The 14,538-nt window shown below is 38.7% G+C and overlaps 1 protein-coding gene across 3 annotated transcripts in view; it reads left to right on the top strand.

Moving 5' to 3' along the window:
- Nucleotides 1-14,538, top strand: part of CFAP20DC (CFAP20 domain containing) — a 249,323-nt gene that overhangs the window by 215,578 nt on the left and 19,207 nt on the right. The gene's annotated exons all lie outside the window — the stretch shown is intronic.

Genomic DNA, 14,538 nt, shown 5'->3' with positions numbered 1-14,538 from the left:
CTGACTATAAAGCCCTTCGGGCCTCCATTAAAGGTCTTCCACCATATTAATATTGATCAACAGCCAATCTGAAGTGACTTGATTGTAGGGGAGGAAAGAAAAACTTTTTTCTCCACACTCCTAGGTTCTGTAGCTGGGCCCTGAAAGTTAGGCTGACAAAAGGCAGATTAAAAAGAAAAGCATACAGGTTTTATTTATGTTTGCAGCACTTATATCCATGAGAGAAACTCAGTGATGAGTAACTCAAAGGAGTGTTTAGAACTTGGAGCTTATACAGCATCTTAAAACAGAACAATAAACTTGTAGAAAAGTGACAAGACCAAGTCAATGGGGTTGGCATTTATGGATGGCAGGCTGTGGGAGGATAAATATATGGGGAAAACTAATGGGAGGTTAGAATTGTATTAGTAAGGTTTGTTCTGTAGACCCTCTTAGTGCTGTCTTTGGGCTGATAAGAATCTTTGGTGATTGAGCTGTACCCTGTACCAAAAAGGGCACCTTCCTCATGGGAAATTTTATGTCCTGCTTTTAGGTAGAAAGGGGGAGGTCAGAGAGCCCTTCCTGAATCTATTGTTTCTGAAGTGTCTTTAGTTAAAAATATGCCAAAGCAGCAAAATTTGGGGATGGCACATTCAAAACCCTTACATGATTTCTCTAAAGTATTTTAATTTACAAACAATCTGATTCTAACATACTTTTGATGTATGATAATTCAATCATTGCGCATGATTTCTGGGATGTTAGGATTCACATCCACATCCAGTTAAGCCCCATCCCTTGTCCAATGCAGACATTGCTCGCGGATCACAATCTTCTTGCCCTTTGAGCATCACTGTAAACTAACAAACCTCAGTAAGGTACTCCAGATAATACTGTATTGGAATTAGCATGTGATTTATAATCTCTTTGAGCTAATATTTCCATTATTTATTTGGTCAGCTAAGTTATCAAATGGACTCTATTCCTAGCTCTACATGACACTCCCTATCCCTGAGATTATCACCTTGCTGAGATCTCCTGCTCTAAAAGTCACCCCTCTTCTGTACAACCTTCCTTGACTAAAGTGAGATTAGTTAGTACTGCTCCTTCTCCACAACCCTGACTCAGCTCCCCACATCAACCATAATTAAAATCCTATAACATTAAATCATAGGCATAATATATTTTTAATTAAGTTATAAAAATTATGCCTCTGGCAATGGCAGACTTAGTTGTTTCACCCTAAACTCCCCTCTGAGAGCAACCAGAAAAGCCAGACAGCATGTGAAAGTCGTCTGACTGAAGCAGTGGGAGAGCTTCCAGGGCAGTGACACCTTACAGAGCCTTGCTGCAGAAGGGGAGGCAAGGGGAGGGGAGGGGAGCCAAAGAGACAGCCTGCACCTTGGGCCATTTTTCTCAGGAAAAATTCCAGTTCAGAAAGAAGCAGCAGCTGAGAAGCTAAGCATAGCCTTCAACAGTTTTTTGAGCTTGAGGGACAAAAATTGCAGTTCAGGACCTCATGAAGAGATGATGCCATAGTAAGTTCTAGAGTGTTGTTACACCTTAGGTAAAAGGGCTAACTCGAAATAGACCAGGTCTCTGGAGGAATTGAGACACATTTATTTTGAAACATCCTAATTGCTGATGGTACTGTGACCCTACCCCAATTGCCTGCAGAGCACAGGAACCACATCTAGAGAAAGAAGACATCATCTAGAGCTGCCATCCAACAGAAACAGAATGTGAGCCACCTACATAATTTAAAATTCTCTAGTAGCCACATTTAAAAAATTTTAAACAGGTAAATTTAATTGTAATAATACATTTATTTAACCCAGCATGTCCAAAATATTAATCACTTCAACATATAATTTATGGGAGGAAAACTTTTTCTCTTCCAACCTAATTTTGAGCAATGGGTATGTGGGGGGGGTTTTAATTATCATCCTATTTTTTCTTTTTTTAAATTGTCGTTCAAGTATTGAACAACATTTTCCCCACCACCACTCTCCCCCACCTCACCCACCCCCATCTCCCACCCTCAGTCCTACCCCCTTTGACTTTGTCCACATGTCCTTTATGCATGTTCCTTGACGACCCTTCCCCTTCTTTCCCCCGTTATCTCCCTCCTCCCACCCCTCCCTGTAGTTACTGTCAATTTATTCTTAACTTTAATGTCTCTGGCTATATTTCGCTTGCTTGTTTGCTTTGTTGATTAGGGTCCACTTATAGGTGAGATCATATGGTATTTGTCTTTCATGGCCTGGCTTGTCTCACTTAGCATAATGCTTTCCAGTTCCATCCATGCTGTCACAAAAGGTAGGAGCTCCTTCTTTCTTTCTGCTGCATAGAATTCCATTGTGTAAATGTACCATAGTTTTTTGATCCACTCATTTACTGATGGACACTTAGGTTGCTTTCAGCACTTGGCTACTGTAAATTGTGCTGTATATGGGTTTATAAATTAACTGACAGCAAATTGACAGGAGAAAAGTTTTGTTGCAGTGCATGTGGAAGCACCTGTAAGGAGTGGCCCTCTAACAGCCAGGAGTAAGGGTTTATACATCAGCTTAATAAGGGGGGTGGAAGAGTAGAGCTTCCACGTAGAGCTTCCAAGTAGAGCTTCAAGTAGAGCACTTGAAGCTTGAAGTGCTTCAAGTGGGAAAGGGTGGAAGATTTTTTTTTAACATTTTTTAAAAGATTTTATTTATTTACTTTTAGAGAGGGAAGGAAGGGAGGGGGAGAGAGGGAGAGAGAGAGAGAGAGAGAGACATCAATGTGCGGTTGCTGGGGGTTATGGCCTGCAACCCAGGCATGTGCCCTGGCTGGGAATTGAACCTGCGACACTTTGGTTTGCAGCCCACACTCAATCCACTGAGCTACGCCAGCCAGGGCGGAAAGGGTGGAAGATTCTTATAAGGCTTGTTTACAACTTCTTGAAATGTTCAGTTGCTAAGGTCAGTTGTGGGGACTTTTCCAGCATGGAGTTTTATAGGAGCTGATTTTTTAAAAACTCTGCTTTAGTCAGATATCAGAATTTCAGATAAGACTTTTTTTTGCATCTGGTACTTACCTAAATGTTTTCAGTTAAAAGTAATCTTTACACCATTCTGGTTGTTTATTGGTCCCTTCATATTCAGTTTAAAATATTGAACCAATGAGATACTTTACTTTTGTATTAAGTCCTTGGAATTCAGTGTGTGCGTTATATTCATAGCTTGACTCAGACCAGCTCCATTTCAAGTGCTCAGAAGCTGCGTGTGGCTGGTGACTGCCCTGGTGGACAACCCAGTTCTAGAAGGAAACTTCAAAGAATAGCTTTATGGCCTTGAGGTAGGAAAAGATTTCCTAAGCAAGTCTCAAATTTCATAAAGGAAAATATTGATTAATTGGACTATATTAAAATTAATAATTTATTAAAAGACACTGCTTAAGAAGGTAAAAAGGCATGCCACAGAGTGGAAGAAGAAATATGCTGTGATTGCATTATACCCCATTACATGGCTGATATATAAAATATCAGTAAGTTTGTTGAGGATATAGAAGTAGAACTCTCAAACACTGCTGGTGGGAGTAGAAATCAACACAATACTTTGGAAAACTGTTTTGGTAGCATCTACAGAAGCTGAACATAATGTATCCTTTGACCCAACAGTTATCCTCCTAGATACGTGACCAGTAGAATGCATACATATGTGTACCCCAAAACATATAAATTGTGGGGACTCACTCAGACCCCCAGAGTTGATATAATGGTGATTTTACAGTGAAAAGATTTGAGCTACAAAAGATGCAGAAAGAAGTATTATCTGAACTTTCCTTATCTGACTAAAGCAGAGCCTCCCAAAAATGCAGACTGCCTGTTCCCATTAGCATCAAAAAAATCATTAGAACCCTTCATACCTTCCCTCCAAAGACCTTAACATACGCATCTTGTTAAGTTCGTATATAAACTTCTAGTTACTCAGTGAGTTACTTATTCCTAAGCAACTCCCAGGTGCATTCCCAGTGTGAATAAACTGTCTTTTCACCTGGTAATCTGCCTGTCATCAGTTAATTTGCAGGCCCCCAACCACTGGACTCAAGTAGAAAAGAAAAAAGTTCTTCCTCTGAATATAAACAAATCCATGACAACTCCAAATGAGAAACGGCCGAGTATCCTCCAGTAGTAGAGGGCATAAGTAAATTGCCAAATATTCACACAGTGGAATGCTATTTACTTTCAAAAACATGGCTGAATTTTACAAACATAATGTGCAGGGAAAGAAGGCAGACAGCTGAGGAATCTGTATTGTATCTTTCCACTCATACAAAGTTCAGAAGCAGGCCAACTAATAGGGAGTGTTAGAGGTCGCCATCCACAACTGTACACCTGAAATTTATGTAATGTTATTAACCAATGTTTCCCTAATAAATTCAATTCTTTAAAAAGTCTCAAGCCCTGGCTGGCGTAGCTCAGTGGACTGAGCGCGGGCTGCGAACCAAAGTGTCGCAGGTTCGATTCCCAGTCAAGGCACATGCCTGGGTTGCAGGCCATGGCCCCCAGCAACCGCACATTGATGTTTCTCTCTCTATCTCCCTCCCTTCCCTCTCTAAAAATAAATAACTAAAATCTTAAAAAAAAAGTCTCCATGTGAGCTGCTTTGGGGGAGCAGAGAGTGTAATATCAGGAGGAGGAGTAAGTGAAGTTTCTATCCTTGGCTCAGGTGATGGCTATGGTCATTTTTAGATCATTCATTGAGCTATACATTCATTATTTGTACACTTTACTGCGTGTATGTCACACTTTAATAAAAGAATTTATCAATAATATAATTCTTAGTCTAATATAGTCACTCTGCTCTTTCTGGTATTTTAATGTTTCTGTATCTTTCTGCCTTGTTTATAATTTAGCATGTCAGCTTTCTGCAGAATAAATGCCATATTTAGGTTGAATAGCAGCTGCAGTAACACCACGAATAATTATGATGATGGTGGTGGTTTGGTGATATGAGGGAATTATTGCCCTCCTTGGCAGCCCAATTTTCTCACTAGAGAATGGTCCCTGCAACAAAAGAATTCTGATTATTTCCTCCCAATGTTTTAAAAATAGCATTTTACCATCATATTTATTCAAAAGTCCATTTATCACACACATCAGCATTCTAACACATATTTTTCATTAACTGCAATGCTACAATTAACACACCCTGCGACTGCTAGGAAATAAATCTAGTCAACTAAAGATCCTGTCAACTTTCTCCAGTTCTTTATTTTCTGTGCAACCAGCTAACACTGGGGAAAAATTAAACTGCCATTCACCTCACAAAGCCTTCTTTTTAGCATATTATTGTTTTATTTGACTACTGAACATAAAGGAATAACCAAACTTTGAAAAGAAAATGGAAATCAGTACATAAATATGGCATCTGATAATGACACACTTAATGATGAAAATGATACCATGTAGTTATTCTTTACAAAAGCCCAGAGAGTTGAATTAGAGCATTAAGTTAAACCCACCTACTCTTTCTGCACCATTAAGTCCCATCATTCTGCAGAAAGGTTAAGGTGGTTTCATTTTGCATTCTAATCTTAAAGCAATTATTCTCTCATTCAAGTTAGAAAAGGCTACAAAGTCTTCTGCTCTTGATTTGCTAATGACTTAGTTACAAAGCACTTAACACATAGCTGTCTTATAGCTCTGTAAAAGATGTTATAAAAAGTTCCTTGAAGTTGAATCTTCTGTAATTTCAAACAATAATAACTACTAACATTATTGCTATTACGTCTATCACTTATTGACTCCATCTCTGCAGCGAGCACACAGGGGTGATGGTTTTCACATGCTACAATACTTTATTTAATCCCTGCCACAACCCAGAGAGATGAATTCTGTTACTCTCATATTCCAGGTGAAGAAACAGAGGCACAGAGTTTAACCTAAAGATTGCATGGCTAAAGGAAAGTTAAGCTCAAATCAAAAACTGTGGAACTTAAATTATATGTGGTGTTCTTACCCCAGATGTATGTCTAATGCCCAGCTCCACACTGGATTATCAGCATATTTTCTATTGTGGTGGGCACTGTCATTGCTGTTGCTACAGTCCCACCCCAGCCACCTGTCCATCCAGATATGCAGCACAGGGTTGTTAGTGTTCCGTTTTGTGACCAGCCAGGCCTTGCTGGCATTTATGAAATTAATCCTACAAGTTAAGGTGGTCAGTCTAAAGTCATGGAATTGTTCTCTCTGATTCCCCGTCACCTTCCCATTGTTCGTGACAGTGCTCTGCATATCTAGGAGCTCACAAATGTCTGTGGACTCCCGGCAATTGGATTTCCTCAGGAAACATGGTTTAAATGTGAATTTCATTTGTTCATCTGAGAGGCCCCCATTGTGTTAGAAACATCTGTCTCTGAGAGATGGCTCCAAATCAGCCATTCTGTGGTTCCCAGTCTGCCTGTGCATTTCTAAATCAGTTTGTATGCGATAGGTTGGAGTTTTTATGAGAACCTGTCACCTTTACTCTGTGCTATAACTGTTACTTATTAAATACTCATTAAATTTAATTTTTAAATTTTTTAGGCTATGTGAAATAATATTCCTTCTGTAGGGGGCAGGGAAAACCTTTTCCTTCTACTCTCCTAGCTTCTCCTGCAAATTAAATGAACAAAAGAAAAATTAACACAAGGAAAACAGACAGAACTGAGTAACACCTCAGTCCTGCAATGTACGCACTCACAGGGGCTCAGAGAGGAGTGCCTCAGAAGAATGGTTAGAACCCAGGCTTACACAGCATCTTAACAAAAGAACAGTAAATTTTGTAGGAAAGTGACAAGACAAAGGAAAGGGACTGAGCTTCTAGAAGCGACCAATTGTGGGAGGATAAATATAAGGGGGAAACTAATGGAACACAAGGGCTAGTTAGTAAGATCTGTGATGTAGATTCCTCTGGCGTCATCTCTGATAAGAGTCTAGAGTTGCCTCCAATGGCTAAGAATCATCCTATCCTGCTTGGTAGAGATGGGGAAGGCTGAGAGTTCTTCTTGTGTCTACTTTTCTCTTAGCCTTTAGCTCAAAATAATCCTTATGTCAATGTGTCATATTTTAGGGTGGCATATTTGCAATCCTTTCATTTCTTTTCTTATTCATTTACTGTATGTCCCCAGGGACTGTGACTTGGTCACCACTCTATTGTCAATACCGAGATCAAAAATACAAAATGGCTTAAAGCAGGCATCCAGATATTTTTTAATATTCCTCAAAGATATGAAGACAAAACCTGTTACTTAGAGGTACAGTTGTTGCCCCTTCGTCTTCAGTAATGGTGTGTTTATTTGGAATGTAAGTCATCATTCTATGTGCAACCTTCCACTGGGTGAAACAGTATTTGTCTCCATAAAAAAAGTAGAGGGCCTAAAGGACCTCTTAAAAATATCATAGCTTCCATACGGTTTTTCTCAGGCCTTCTTTATTCTATTGGGAAAATATTCTCAACAGACATCATTTACATATACGCACTTCGGTGGGCATGTGTCAGGACCTGGCTTATGTGCCCAGCAAAAGTTCAAGAATGCACTCGGGCCCCTCTTGGGTCCTGTGCCTGCCCCCATACTGGGAGTGAAGGAAGGCTTAGCACCCAAAACCATGTGATGTGAGTTACCCATAGGAAAGAAGAGCTAGTTTCTCAGAAGAGGGAAAGGAAGTGGCTACCACAATATATTACTAGTGGGTAAGCTTTACCTCTTCAGTGGTTCATTCCATAAGTATTTATTGAATAACTACTATATGCCATATATACTCTTTCCCCTTCATTTCAAGAAAACCTAGTGGATGCAAGTGATATTAAGATTACCTTGAATACTATTCAGTTGATTTTCTAGGCAAATTACTTACATATTTCCATATTGAAACTATTTCAGTACCATTACATGTAACAAATGTAATATCTCATTGCAACACACTGGTTAGCACATATTTATTTTTGCTTTTACTAAATTCCAAACAGGAAAAGGGGATTTTTACTCCCAAAAGATTGAGAATTGATATTTTAACAGATAAAACTCCAGATTGTGCTGCAAAGATCAACTACACAAAATTAATCACTTTATAGTTATAACTGCTTTTTAAGAGCAAGAAACAAACTGTTAATAAACCAATATTGCAGTAGACATCTTGACATTTAAATTGACTTTGTGTAAATCAAATAAGCAAAAGTGAATTTCATTATTTACTCATCAAACACTATATAGGCACATTTCACATGCACATCTTTAAAATGTAATAAGAAAAATTCCATCTCTTTATGTCTGGCATGTCTGTTTCTGATGAATTCTGTAACCAACATGGGTATCACTAAGGTGAGAGAACTCGCACATCACTTTTTTGTCTTCACTAAAGCATTCTGAAGTTACTACTGATTTCTGTTACTTATATGAAACTTACTCATCTGGCATGAAATATCGAGGGGAAGAAATGGGGTGCTCCTGTCCATGGTCTTCATCATAAGAGAGTTTTCACTTTATCCTGACCTGACTTTGAATATTTAGGGAAAGTGTTCAATTTGTGGCTTTAGCTAATGGCAGTACAATGTCAAACTTCTCTGTTTAACATTCAGTTTTGTTAATCAAGAAAACCAGATTGGCTCGCTGCATGTTGATTAAATTGATTACAGCTGGAGGGCCTTGATAGCTTTTTTCAAGTGTCTCTAATTAATCAGACAATGCTTGATTAGTTTTTTTCTGTTCTGAGGAGATAAACTGACTTCCTTGAGAATTTTCACCCCAAAATAATTCCCCTCCAGTGAAAGGTAAAGGATAAGTGAGTCACTGCTAAGTTTTCCATGACACTGAGACCTTTTATCTTCCAGCAACTTAAAACAGAAAAAAAATCCTTTGAAAAGCAGATTAAAACATATTAAACTTCTTTTCACATACTCTTATCAATACATCTCCTAGAATTCCTAGAATGAAAAAAGTCTTTATGTTTGCTTCCTCTGAGATTTGCGCCTAGCCTCCCGCTATTGTAAAGCATCTTCCAGCTTCCCCATTGTAATCGTTTTCGTCAGGTCATATCATTCCATTGCAGACCTGACATTGCAGACTTCAGCTCAGGAGCCATTTCACTTCAATAATCAGGCTCATGAAGGATCTGTTACCAACAAATAATAAGCCATCATCTATTTTTTAAGTCATATCTATAGCATTAGATAAAGCAGCTGTTGTTTATGCAAATTGACATGACAATTTCCAGGAACATTACCAAAATGTATTTATAAAGACCCAAAACGTTCTGCTTTTGTCACTGAAGTTGATATTTCCAATGGGGAAGGCTGCTAGGATCAGCTCAGATGGTGCTCACTGGCATGAGGCGGGCACCCCTTTTTCCTCCCTCCTCCATCCGCACTGCTATTTGCAGTAAGCGCTGCCGCCTAAAACGCTTTTTAAAAGATATTTCAAAGCTGTGTTTCAGAGGAGTTTACTTATAGATGCCATCAAATTGGAAGCTACTGAAGAGAGAGAATCTGCCTTTAAAGAAGAGAGTAGTAAAAAATAATAAAAAATTCCACTGGAGTAGAAAAATAAAAAGTGAAAAATAAGTCTTATTCTTCCTGCCCCATACTCCACATTTCTACTTACTTATGATTATGGTGAACAGTTTCTTGGGCACCCTTCAGAAACTTTCTATGCATATACAAGAAAGTATGTTTTATTTATGTATTTTTTTCAACATAAATGGGACAAGTCTCTATACTGTTCTATAACTTTTTAGAGTTTTACATAATAAATTTTGGGCACTTTCTGAATTTGAACATATAAATAAACACATTCTTCATTAATTGCTGGATATTATGCACTGTAACTTATTTGGCCAGTTATCTGCTGATGTACATTTAGGTGGTTTCCAGTTTTTCACTACTATAAACACTGCTGTAATAAACATCCTCATATCTTGTGACCTTGGGCAAGTATGTGTTTATAATAAATTTCTAGAAGTGAAATTACTTGATAATTTTAATAGATACTACCAAATTGTTTACTGATTTACATTCCTACTAGCTCACACTGAGTATCATGAAACCTATAATTTTCACCAAGCTCTGTGTGTCAATAGTAGCTTATTATTTTAATTTGCACTACTATAGTTATGTACATGGCCAAACATCTTTCCATAGCGGGGGTGAGGAGGCATTAACATGTGTTTTCTCCCAATCTGCCTGTTCATATCTTTGCCTACATTTCTGGGACTTGTATTTATTCGGTATCCTTATATATCACAAGAATACAAGGTTGGGTACTTAAACCCTCAATAACTATTTGAATTTGACTTAGATATGGGATGCACAAAAAAAATCTAAACCAGTCCTTATTAGAAAGAGTAAGGTCCTTGAGGCAAACTGCCATCTCTGAAGACCTTCACTCTCACAGGATGATAAAAACAAGATGCCTTCTCAGGAGATTTCTGTACATTACAACCTTATTTTGATACAATGGGAAATGAATTTAGTCAAAGGGAAAGTTTTTTGTTCCTCATATGTGTTTTCATACACATATGTACTAAATTTCCAAAATAACACATTATTCCTTGCCTAGATTATACAGCAAACTCCTAAGTGATCCTTTTAGCCCTTCTCTTTCCCCACCAATCCATTCTCTGCACTGCTGCCACTGTGATCTTTCTAAAATGCAAATCAAAAATTCTTCCAGCTGAAATCCTTGAATAGATCCCCAGGGCCTTCAGAATGAGGGAGGAACTCCTTTGTTTGCACCTAAGACCCCTGCCTTCTTCAGCATTTGACCACAGTTGCATCATCCAACACATACTCATATGTGCACCCGGTGCCCATCATTTCACAGTGGGTACCCCTAAGCCCTCCACTGTGGGCTGTAATGCACACTGCTGTATTACACACTGTTTCTGCTGTAATGCATGCTGTTCCTTCTAGAACATCCTTCCATCTTTTCTCTATTTTTCAGCCTCATCCTCATTCTTCAGGAACAACCATTGCTAGAAAGCCTTATCTGAACCCTCCTCCTAACTATAAGGGTTCTCTGGGTTTCCCCTATGTAACAACAGTTTCTTCACTTCCTGTAAGTGTTGGTCTTATAATCTGTCTCCAGGAGACTGAATTCTTCAGGGGAAGAATCCCTTTTACTCCTTAGTATGCAGCATAAAGCCTGTGATGCTGCATGGGCTCAAGAAATATCTATTCACCCTAAAATCATAAAGCAGCAATGCTGACAACACTATTGAGAAGGCACAGAAGGGATTGGCCTTTTTCCATATTGTCTCAAGTAGATGGGATATTACTGTTCACATGTTGTAGCTTAATTTGATGGCTGATGCCTGGATTTGTGCCTCCAGAGTTGAGTTATCTACCATATCTAATGAGTCAGTATCTGTAAAATGGCCCCAAGATACTATGCCATTAATATTCTCTTAACCTGAGGGAAATACTGCCAAACAGGAAATATGTTCAGTTCTGCAGAGAACATATAAAATATATTTAATAGAGTAAGAGAAGTTAATCATTTTTGTGATTTCTTGGTGATTGAGCACTTGAAAGGAGCTGAGTCCTCCCTTTTATGGATTTTTCTTACAAAGACATGGACAGGACAGGTGACTTTGTAGAGGCCAGAACAAGAAAGAATGTGGTTTTCCTTTTGTAGGAGTGTTTGTTGCATGTCTTCAAATACATATGGGTTGATGTGAGGCAAAATGCAGTACTTGTTCATGCAACATGTTTCCCACCTTTTGCTGTGGCAGAGATGTGATCCTATTCCAGGTGTCACCATAATGCAGACATCCTCTGGGACCCTTTTGAGGAAGGGAGGAGAAGTGTCTGGGAAGATAATTCTCATATTGTTCTCAACCTGTTGCCCTTTCTGGCTCCTGCTCTTCCTCCCACTGCTCTCAGAGTGTGTTCTTCTTCCCTCCTCTCTACCAGATCTTTGTCAGAGAACTCATCCATTTCCCAATCTTTTCACTCTTACATCTGCATCCTTCTTTATAGCCATGGCCTTCACACAGGAATTCACTCATTCATTCATTCATTCATTCAACAAACATTTATTGAGTATCAACATTTATTGAGTTCCAAGCCCAAGGTGAAGAAGACAGAGATGATTTTCTGCTTTATAGAGCTTAAGAGTCTGATCACAGCTCCTCTTCTTTGTTCATAAACAGCTGTATTCTCACTGTAACCTCATGAGGCAGAAGGGGCAAGGGAGCTCTTTAGGGTCTCCTTTATAAGGGAACAATCCCATATATGAGGCTCCACCCTCATGACCTTAGCACCTTCCAAAGGCCCCAACTCCAAACACCATCACAGTGGGGATGAGGTTTTAGGGAGATACCAACTTAGGGATTTTAGGGAGATACCAACATTTCAGTCTATAGCACTCGGCCATAATGAGAAAAGGGACTAAGTTCCCTTCTTAGCTCAGCTGGTAGAGCAGAGGACATGTAGTATTGAATGGAAACTGTAATTTAAAAAGCAAATTTAAAAAAAATAAAAAGAAAGAAAGAATTTTTAAAAATAGTATCAAGAAAAAAATCTGGAGCAAAATCCTAACATCATTAAACCTGAGCAGTGTAGAGTCTGACATATGTTTGAAATTTTTCATAATTAAACAGTTAAAATGTTTTTACTCATGTATGTGTATGTCTTTAAATCTATTGTGCAATAGTAATAAAGTGCTAATATGGAGATTTAAAAAAAGAAAAGGGACTTAGGGTGTGGCTATGTCTCTCTCTCTGAAGCTGGGGCTAGTGTAGGGGCAACAATGAGGGAAAGACACAAAAACATCATGTAGACAGTAAGGACCAGACCATGCAAAGCCTTAAGCCATTGTAGTGATTTTGGATTTTTCCCTAAAAGCAAATTTTGAAATCTCACTCTGGACTGGAGTAGAGGGAGACCATATTGGCTGGGGGATAAACAAGGGAGAGATTCTACAAATATAGGCTATGATGGCAGCAGTGGGTGTGGAGCTTTGTCAACATATTCAAGAACTAAGGCCAGGACCTACTAATAGATCCCTAAATGTTTCCCGCATAACTTGGAGAGACCATGTGAAATTATTACTAGCAAGACCTCATATTCCTTATGTGCTAAAACCAAACTCCTATAACACCCCAAACTGGTTTCCTCTCCCCAATATCCCAATTTATTCATTGGTAGCTACATTGTTTCATTCCCAGAATCTAGACTTTAAGCTTCTCATTCTGTTTTCAGACTAGCTTCCTCAGTGTCAAAGGAAATATGGTAACCAGTGGCATATCTGAGTTTCACTTATTTTGGCTTCCATCTTTATTGGGGACTGTCTTTTACTTTTAGATCCAGTTTCAAAAGTTCTGGAGAAGCACAGTGATTGGCCCAGATTAGGTCAGGTGTCCACATCTGAACAAATCAACTGAGACTGTGGGCTTATGAGGATGTGGTTGGGAAAATACATAGAGATTATGTCTGCAAAGCGTCAAAGGCCAAGGTGAAGGTTTGGGTCTTTTTCCCAAGTACAGTAGCTTCCCAATGACATTGAAAGGTTTTAAATAAAAGATTGACATAATCAGATAAGAATTTTGGCTACGATGTGGAGAACAGAGTAGTGAAGCCAGAATGATTGACTATGAAGGGATCAATTAAGAGCTTTGGCTACAGAAAATGTGAGACAAGAGAATTACTTGGATTTGGTAGTGGAAGTAGAGATAGTGAGAAAGGTAGATTCAGAAGGCACTTAGGAGGAACATTGACAGGAAGTTTTATAAGAGCCTTGAGAATGTTATACGCTTCAGTTCCTTCCTCTAAGACAGAGGTCATTCAGCAGCAGCCTGTGGGCCAAATCCCACTGCAGGATATTTTTTTGTAAGAAAGAGTTTACTGAAACACAGCCATGCCTGTTTACTTACTTATTTCTTTATGTCTGCTTTCATACTACAACAGCAGAGTTGAATGGTTGCAATAAAGACCTTATTGCTTGGAAAGTCTAACACATGTATTTACTGTCTGGCCCTTTATAAAAATAGGTTGTTGACCGTGGATTTTACCCTACTAGAACCATTGCCTCCATGCTATTCCAGGGTACACAAGTTCTTAATTTGGGGGTCCAGAAGTCCACGAATGGGCATCAAATGATCTCTGACCTCTTGTATTTGGAAGTAAAACTTGGTATTTATGTACGTTTTTCTGGAAAAAGTTTTCACCAGCTTTTAAAAAGTATCTGTTCATTCTCTCCAGTCCATTTCCTGACCATAGATGTTTAACACCCAGACTTCTTTCAGTGAATAAGAAATGTGCACTGATACCAAATAATAAATAAATATCATTAAGTCTTGGCTAGAAATTGCTAAGTGCTCCTGTGTATTTTGTTGGGCTGGCTCCTCAAACCCCAACCTTTATAATAGGTTGTAATGAGCTACACAATAATTATTGTCATGTTTTAAATTTCTCACAGAATTGCTGCCCCAAATAAATACTTAAATGTATACAAAATTGTATATAGTTTTATAACAGGGGAATTCCTTCAAGGGAACAAACAGATGGTCTGATCAGCCCACACCAGCCTTTGTAAATAGACATG

This window comes from Phyllostomus hastatus, unplaced genomic scaffold (genome assembly GCF_019186645.2).
Source record: "Phyllostomus hastatus isolate PE091 unplaced genomic scaffold, TTU_PhHast_1.1 phas_contig_16, whole genome shotgun sequence".
Taxonomy (NCBI): Eukaryota; Metazoa; Chordata; class Mammalia; order Chiroptera; family Phyllostomidae; genus Phyllostomus; species Phyllostomus hastatus.
Note: the sequence above shows the minus strand (reverse complement) of the source record. Positions and strands in the feature narration are given on the sequence as shown.